Source organism: Bos indicus x Bos taurus, chromosome 6 (assembly GCF_003369695.1).
Source record: "Bos indicus x Bos taurus breed Angus x Brahman F1 hybrid chromosome 6, Bos_hybrid_MaternalHap_v2.0, whole genome shotgun sequence".
Classification (NCBI taxonomy): domain Eukaryota; kingdom Metazoa; phylum Chordata; class Mammalia; order Artiodactyla; family Bovidae; genus Bos; species Bos indicus x Bos taurus.
Genome location: NC_040081.1, coordinates 64,165,494 through 64,174,525, shown reverse-complemented (window position 1 = coordinate 64,174,525; position 9,032 = coordinate 64,165,494). Strand labels below are relative to the sequence as shown.

General features: G+C 45.6%; 1 pseudogene; it reads left to right on the top strand.

Moving 5' to 3' along the window:
* Positions 1–3,781: 3,781 nt before the first annotated feature.
* LOC113894618 lies at positions 3,782–7,144 on the top strand (annotated as a pseudogene).
* Positions 7,145–9,032: the final 1,888 nt, after the last annotated feature.

The following is a 9,032-nucleotide window of genomic DNA, read 5'->3' as shown; positions in this document are numbered from 1 at the left end:
TGCCTTTGGATTAAACTAATATGTTTTCTAATACTGAAGCCTATTTTCAGTGCCTTTAATGAGATCACCTTGGTTTTGATATTTTATTCTCTTAATATACTAGTGGATTGTACTTGCTAAAATTTTATTCTAGGAGTTGTTACTAGTATTTATATTAGAAATTAACTTTTGTATATATGTCAGTTTTTATTATTAATGATATCCTGAATTTACATAAAAATAAAGCATCCCTTCTGCATTCTGATGAAGGATCTGAATAGAAATGGAATTATGTTTTTCTTGAGGTTTTGATAGAATAATTATGTAAACACATGAGTCTGGTACAAAGCCTTGGGCAGAATATCCTTGATTCCATTCTTAAATACTTTGTACAAATGTCTTAGATGTTTATTATAATTGGTAAATTTTTATTTCTTTGTATTCAGTGTTGCTTTACTTATAATCTATTTTAGTTTCCCCTCATTTACTACTTGTCTGGAGAAGCCAAATATATCACTGGCTTTTGGAAAATCCCTGAATAATAAACATATGGCCAATCCTAAGGGGGGCAGATAATAACCAAAAACTCACTCTTTTGGACAAGAAATTGTACAAGCACCCCTCATCAGCCACTACCCCCACTTTCCTTTTTCAAAAATGCATAGGACGTGAGTGTATCCACTTGGTTGCAGAACTAATGCCATCTGCTTGACTTATGCGTATGGCTCTTTACTGATTCCACACTTGGATACTTACTTTTTTTTTTTTTTCCATCTCTCAAACTTATAATTTGAGACTTTAGTTTGCACTTAGATAAAGGAGAATTTCAGTATTTGTAAGTATATGCTGTTTGAGCTTACAGAATTGAGGTAAAGACACTCTGCATTGAAGTTTGCCACCAAAGTCATGGCCAGTTAATTGTTACTCTGTTCAGCTGGCTTTGACTTCTATACTTCTGCATATGTTTTCACATATGCTGCATATGTGAGCATAGGTAGCTCACAAGGAAGAATGAATGGTTGAGAGCAGGATTAGGGTATATGGCAGTCTCTTGATACATACCCACTCCAGTATTCTTGGGTTTCCCTTGTGGCTCAGCTGGTAAAGAATCTGTCTGCAATGCGGGAGACCTGAGTTTGATCCCTGGGTTGGGAAGATGCCCTGGAGAAGGAAAAGGTTACCCACTCCAGTATTTTGGCCTGGAGAATTCCATGGACTGTATAGTCCATGGGGTCGCAAAGAGTTGGATGTGACTGAGCAACTTTCACTTTTACTTTGATACATAATAATGCCAACTCATTCTTATCAGTATTTCTAATTTTGTAGTACCTGTTATTAAGTCACCTTATATACTGAATCATTCTACTTTCTCCATAATGTGAAATTTGCTATTGCATATGAAGATACCCTGTTTTCCCTTCTTTGCTAGTATTCTGTATCTTTAGACCAGCTACATAAGATGGATCAATTCTTTAAATCCTTTCAGGTACTCAAGACAAGCATATGGTTTACTCTTTCGCTGTTTATTTATTTTGCTTTTTATTTTGTTCTGAAATACATAATGGAAAAGAAGAAGGCAAAACTACACAGACATGCTACTGGCATACTGCAATGAACCATAGGTTAAAATGAAACTCTTACACATTTTTTAGACACAGCTTGACTTGTATATTTTAAGACTCCTTCAGTTGGAGAAAGAAATTCTATCATTGGAGTTGACAGAGACATTTGTAGAACAGCAGTGAGAAACAGTTGTTTCTAGGCAATTATTTTATGAAGGGAAAAAAGAAATAATTAAGTCCAAGTTGGAACCTACTTATTTGGTTTAGCGTTTCATAGCCATATCTAACGGAGAAGGCACTGGCACCCCACTCCAGTACTCTTGCCTGGAGAATCCCATGGACGGGGGAGCCTGGTGGGCTGTCATCTCTGGGGTCACACAGAGTCGGACACGACTGAAGTGTTGTGTCTGACTCTGTGCAACCCCATAGAGGGCAGCCCACCAGGCTCTGTCGTCCCTGGGATTCTCCAGGCAAGAACACTGGAGTGGGGTGCCATTTCCTTCTCCAATGCGTGAAAGTGAAAAGTCAAAGTGAAGTCGCTCAGTCATGTCCTACCCTCAGCGACCCCATGGACTGCAGCCTACCAGGCTCCTCTGTCCATGGGATTTTCCAGGCAAGAATACTGGAGTGGGGTGCCATTGCCTTCTCCGTTAGCAGCAGCAGCAGCAGCTATATCTAAAACTAGCAGTTTTCAAAATATCTTACTGAGGTAATTAATATTTTTTGTTCATAATTATATATTCTAAAAGAAGGTTTAAAATATGATTTAAAAATATCATCTATATTTCAAGTGACTTTCCTTTGACAATGGCAGGCATTGATTTTGCTCTATTTCTTAAAAAACTTAATGACATTAGAAAATATTTTTTATGATGAAAGATGGTATGGGGAGGGAGGTGGGAGGGGTGTTCAGGATTGGGAACGTGTGTACACCCGTGGCAGATTCATGTTGATGTATGGCAAAACCAATACAATATTGTAAAGTAATTAGCCTCTAATTAAAATAAATAAATTAAAAAAATTAAAATAAAAAAAGATATGGCTCATAACCCTACCATCTGGTAACAGTTAATATTTAAAAGGCCAGAAAATTTATTTATATATATTATATATATAATATATATATATAATGCATAGCTTAAAAAGTGTTTAACATTTGGTTGCCACATGCATGGATTCTCTTTGATTTGTTTTAGTATATCTCTATGGTAAAGTTCTCTTTTATTTGTGTATTTTTTTTTCTAATTTCATTAAATTGTCTTTTTCTGTTTTCTTATGGTTTATAGCTCTAAACTTCCTTAAAAGATTTTAGGGAACTTTTTAGTCTTGCCCCTGTTCCCTGCCCCATCCCCTTCTCTCACTTCTTCTCCAAGTGGTGATAAAGGAGAGGCAGAGTTAGAGCAGCCATGCTCGCTGTAATGAATGATTCTCCCACCTTGAGGGTAGGACTCCATGTGAGCCTCTGCCCATGTGAGAGGTGGGACCCCCCCGCCAAGTGTCCAGAACCAGCAGCCCCCACCAGGTCCTTAGAGGAGGAGGAGGGAGAGGAGGAGAGGACTGGTCTGTCACCCATTCCATTTTTCTCTTTTATCTTACTGTTGCCACAGTAACACTAGAATTGGCAACATGGCAGAATTCTCTCTGCCCCAGTATGAGGTGGGTTCTTGGGACTGCCATTCAGCCAACACAACTCCTGTGGCTTCCATGGACTCTCCTTAATTCTGTAAGGACTGGAGAGCTGTGGAGGCCCAGCTTGCTGAACTGGTAGGGCCATCTCCCAGAATCCCCACCCCAGGAGTCTGTACACAGATTGAAGAGTGGAACTATGGGGGCCCACTGTGTCAGTCCCAATGATCCAGACCTAGAGAGAACAGTAGGTCTACCCAGGCTGTGGAGTGGGATGGGGGTGATAAAAGGACAGAGCAGTAAGATGGCCAGTAAAACCAAAGCCAACCCTGAAGGTGATGGCCCAGGGCCACCTTCTGGCCAAAGGGGTGACTGGTGTTCACTATTAGATCCTGTGCTGTGTGCTAAGTCATTTCGGGTGTTGTCCGACTCTTTGCAACTCCATGGACTGTAGCCCGCCAGGCTCCTCTGTCCATGGGATTCTCCAGGTAAGAATACTGGAGTAGCCCTTCTCCAGGGTATCATTCTGACCCAGGGATCGAACCCACATCTGTTATGTCTCCTGCAATGGCAGGCGGGTGCTTTACCACTTCTGCCAGCTGTGAAGCCCTGACATGGATGTAAAACTTGGCCAGGTGACTCTGTGAAACCCCTGCATTGCCCCAGGATAGCTTTCCAAGAGCTTCAACTTTAATACCATGCATGATGGCAGCTCAAAACAGAGACTTACGTGATGAAAATGTGAGAGCCTCAGTAGACTCACTATTTCAGGGTTTCAATGGCATGGTATTTGTTTATGGCCAGATAAGCACTGGCAGGACATACCACGCAGGGGGCCTAGATAGAATCCAGGTGACAAGGTCATCCCTAGTACCTCTGAGCACTTCCTCTATTTCTTGCATCCCTACTCTCAGCAGTGCCTGGTCCAGTCCTCCCACCTGGAGATATACCTAGAAGAGATTTGAGACCTGCTCTCCAAGGAGTCCAGCAGGAACCTAGAGCTAATGGAGAATGCTGAGGCATCTACATCAAGGATCTCTCCTCCTTTGTAACTAAGAATGTCAAGGAGATTCATGATGAACCTATGAGAGCAGACTCAGGTCATGGGCAACACACACATGGATGAAATCAGCTCTTGCTCCCACTCTACTTCCTCACAACCGTGGGGTACAGTGGCTGTGATGTCCAGGACCACAGCTGTTTGGAAAAACTCAACCTTGTTGAACCTGGCCAGGAGCAAGAGATAGAACAAAGCACATCTCTACTTAACTGAAGGGACAGCCACACAGTCCATGGGTAGTGATGACACTGGAGATGGTGGAAGAGAAAAGCACAAGGAAGCTTCCAAAATAAACCTCTCTCTGTCTTCCCTGGGCAATGTAATCACTGTCCTGGTGGGCAACAGGAGCACCCACATCCCCTATTAGGACACCAAGCTGATTTGGCTGCTCTAGAACTCTCCTGGGGGCAAAGATAAGATCATCATAGTGGCCACACAGGTGCCAGTTTCTTACTGGCTACAAAAAGAGCCTCTCCAACCACCACTTTGCCAACAAAGACAAGGAAATCAAGAACAACCCCTGAGTGCATGAGGACCCCAAGGACACATTGCTGTATGAATTCCAGGAGATCACCTACCTGAAGTCTCATCTGGAGAAGAAGGAGATGCTGGAAAACTGGCTATGGAGGAAGAGCAGCAGCATAAAGAACACTAACATAAAAAGTAGCAGTATAGAAAGCACTATGTCAGCCCTCGGAGAAAGCAATGGCACCCCACTCCAGTACTCTTGCCTGGAAAATCCATGGACAGAGGAGCCTGGTAGGCTGCAGTCCATGGGGTCGCTAAGAGTCAGACACGACTGAGCGACTTCACTTTCAGTTTTCTTTTTCATGATTGGAGAAGGAAATGGCAACCCACTCCAGTGTTCTTGCCTGGAGAATCCCAGGGACGCTGGAACCTGGTGGGCTGCCATCTATGGGGTCGCACAGAGTCGGACACGACTGAAGCGACTTAGCATAGCATAGCATAGCATAGCACGTCAGCCCTGGTAGGTTACCAGGAAGGGCCAGTAATCAAAGTCTGGGAGGCCAAAGAGGCAGATAACAACATCAACCACCACCGCCCCACCTGCCCCAGCCTCCTGGAGCTAGCCTTGGATGAAAATATGTTTAATTACCTTCAGGTGTAGAAGCAGTGGCTCATGGAAGAGAAGGTGACCAGCCAGGATGACTGCAGTCTTATGAGTGAGAACAGGCAGAAGCTGCTAGGGATGAAGGAGAGGACACTGCAAGACCTATGGCAGGAGCAGAAGGCCATGGAACCGCTTGCAGTCAAGTACAAGACCATGGAGAGTGAGCTTCTCCATTGAGGCAAGAACATCAAGAATCACACCAAAGAGAAGTAGAAGACATTGAAACTGAAGAGTGATGAGACTGCAGAGCAGAAATACCATGAACAGGAAATACAGCAGGAGGTGATGATCTGAGATGAGGAGGCAATGTAGTTTCAGGCTATATACACATCCATGCAGCAGGACATAGAAGTCAAACCCAGGAAACTCATGAAGTTCCAAGTCAAACAGCAGGTTGTGAAGGCAGAGACCTGGGGCCAGCATGATGAGTATATCCACATGTAGCAGAACCTGAAGAAGGCAAAGAATGAGGAGACCTAGGAACTCAGGTTAAAGTATGTAATCACTGAGAGCTTCATCCCACTTGAGGAGAACAAGATTATAAACCTGCTTTTCCTGGACTATGAAGAAAAGCAATAGAAGGGCCAGCCAGTTGTGCCAGGTGGATTTAATAACAGCCAAAAGAAGCATCCCATGTTTGCAGTGGGCTACACGAGGTCTATCAGCCAGTACTCTTGGAGTGCCTTGCCACCCCAGCTACATGGCTGAAAGTATGGGTTGACCTTTTTGGAGCTGGATATATCCCCTCCAGCTGTGTTTATGTTGGAATTCTCTCATGGTCAAGAACAAGACCCCCCATGCACTACATATGGAAAGGCTCATGCAGTTAAGACAGATTTCTGGAAAGAACATCTACCTGTAAAGTCTGAAAGTCCAGATCCTGGTCCCAGAGTCCTCAGTGGCCTTCAGGTGCCAGCATACATACCCCAGTGGCCTTTTCTATGCTGCACACCATGACAATTGTGGACCAAAATGACAATCTTCAGTCAGGCTACCCATCTGACAGACTCCTGGGATGATGCAGCTAAGCCTAGGGAATCTGTCCTGAAAGCACAACTGGCAGTGACCACGTCTCCTCCGAGCTGACCGATCCATTGACCAGCAGGCCAGACACTAAGTTCTACCTGCAGGGGTCTGCCGGCTTTGCCCTCAGTGTGCTCTTGAAACAAAAGGAAACTCCAGAATCTTAAGTTCAGAATGTTAGGTAGTTAGAATAGGGAAAAGGAGTCCAAAATGGTGGTGGCTAACAGACAAAGAAGGGAAAAGCCTCTGAAAATAGAACAAAGGAAGGTCCGAAGACTGGAATGAGGACCTCTGGTAAAACAAACAGCACTCCTGGCTAGTCCAATTTACAAAGGGTAGGCCCAGTGGGAGGAGAAAAAGCATATATAAAGAGGAGCCAAAATTGTGCCGGAGCCTCTCTTCTCTTTGTGTCTTTTGGGTTGGCATGCCCTCACACCTCAAGGATGTATTTTCCTTTACCTTCTAAATAAAACTGAGCTGTAACACAGAGCTGTAACACTGCTCTGTCACTTTAAATTTTTGTTGCCAAGAGACAGAACAGAACCAAGGAAATTACACACTCTCCTGAGTAAGATGGGGGCAAGGGTGGAGTGGAGGTGAGGGTGGTCTCCTTATTGACCTCTGACTTCTGGTACATGTCCATCCCTGAGATAACAGGGTTCAACACGGCTGACGCTCACCTTCGTGGATATGCCTCCTGTGCTATTTGTGTATGGAGTTTTTGTGGTTGTTGCTGTTTTGCGAGTTTACTTTGACACCTAGGGTGTAGATAATGGTTTCCTTGTTGTTGACTTCAAAAAGTTCTCTTTCCTCTAGACAAGAATTCCCTAGAGAAAGGGAGCACACCTGTTCAAGGCTGCAACAAGCGGGGAGGGGCCTCCAACCTCGGGCCCACGGGATAAGGGGCAGGGACCACGCAGTTTGAAGAGGCTGGCAGGGCTGGGTTACCACAAGAAAACAGGCCAGCGGCCTGGCAGCCAGAGAGAATGATGCTCTCAGCAAGCTGGAAGTGCTGACGGTGGGGCTGCTCCGTGGGAGCGGCTGCAGCAACAGAGAGAGTGGATGCGGGTTCCCCCCCACCCCAGGGTGCAGCGGCTGGCTGGCTGGCTTGCTCAGGTGGTACTTGCCCACCGCTCTGAGGAGCTACCCGCAGGTGGGCCTCGCAATTTCCTGCGCATGCCCAGTGAGGCGGGGCCGCGCCAACTCTCTTGACGCACAAACTTCTGGAACCCCTGCCGCCGGCAAAGGTTCCTATACGTGGTGAGGTCTCAGCCCCCAAATTTTCTCACAGCCTGCATAATAGCACTTGGGCTTCTTTGAGGAACCGAGGTCAGCGCTACTTCGGCCCTGTCAGTAACCTTCTTTGAGGTCAGGCTTGCTCTAGCCTGGTTTCTTGCTCAGGCTCCAGTTCGACAGGGGCTGAAGATCAGGCTTGTTTCTCGCGGGGCTCGCTGGAGGGGGCCGTTGGGGTGGCTGCACTGCCGCACAGGGGCGGGTGGTGGAGGGTGGTGGAGTGCAGAGGCAGGGGTTCCTTCTACAGGCCTCCAATTTGCAGTCTGCAAGGGCATGCGGCTGCGCTTGCTGATTGAAGTCCTCTGGGACCCCTGCTACTGGAAAGTGGAAAGCCCTGCCCTTGCCTTCTTGCCGCAGGGCAGTGTGATGGGTCAGCAGCTGCCTGGGCCCTTCTGACCATGTGCAATCAAGTACCCGAGCAAGGAACAAGAAAGAAAAGAACCAACTTCTAGTTATAAAATAAGTAAATAATAGGGATGTGACACTACAACACGGAGACTAGTTAATACTTTTTGTGTGCTTAAAGCTGCTACGAGTGTGGATCTTCTCACCACAAGAGAAAAACCCAGCTATTTTTAATTCTTTATCAGGATGTTTTGGGAATTGATTACTAGAAGATTGCTGCGATCCCTTGTTGGGGTCATGTTTCCATGATTTTTACATTTTTTTCCTTAAAGTTCTTGCAGCTGCTGTCCTTCCATTAGAAGTAGCAGGCACTTTCTCCAGTCTTTACTGGCTGACTTTAGGAAAAAAAATACCTTCCCACTGCTGTACTGGGGATTCTGAGGCTTCCTCAGTCTCTCTGTGGTTACACCTGGGTCATACTTCTTGCTTCTTCTTTTGGCAAAAATTTTAAGCTTCTTTCCATCTTGCAGCTCACCAGGTGGGTTGCTGACAGCTTCCCTTTGACTTTTCCAGTGGTGACTCTAAAGCTCAAATTTGTGGTTGCTTCCTGGTCTGCAGATTGTGGCTGATTGTATGCAATGCTTACTAGCCATCTGCCAAAGCTTATTCTTCCTGCCATTAAGAGTATGTACAGGGAACGGGCCACACCGTTAGAGGGTGTGTGGGTGAGTTGCACAGAGCACTGGGGGTGCCCATGGGCAAGTTGGGAAGAATCACAGTTAAGCCTTCTCCAGTGGCTCTTGGATGGGCTTCCTGATGGTGCACAAGAAGCATTTAACAATTTCTGGATCCACATCCCTTCAGTGCCCTCTGCCACTCTCCCAGCATCTTCCCTGCCCCAAGTAGTACAGCTCATGACTCAGTTCTCTGGATGAAGTGAAAAAGAAATGATCATCTTGGACTGCATCTCACTTGCCTGGGGAATCTTGAGTACTCATTCTCATGCTTTCAC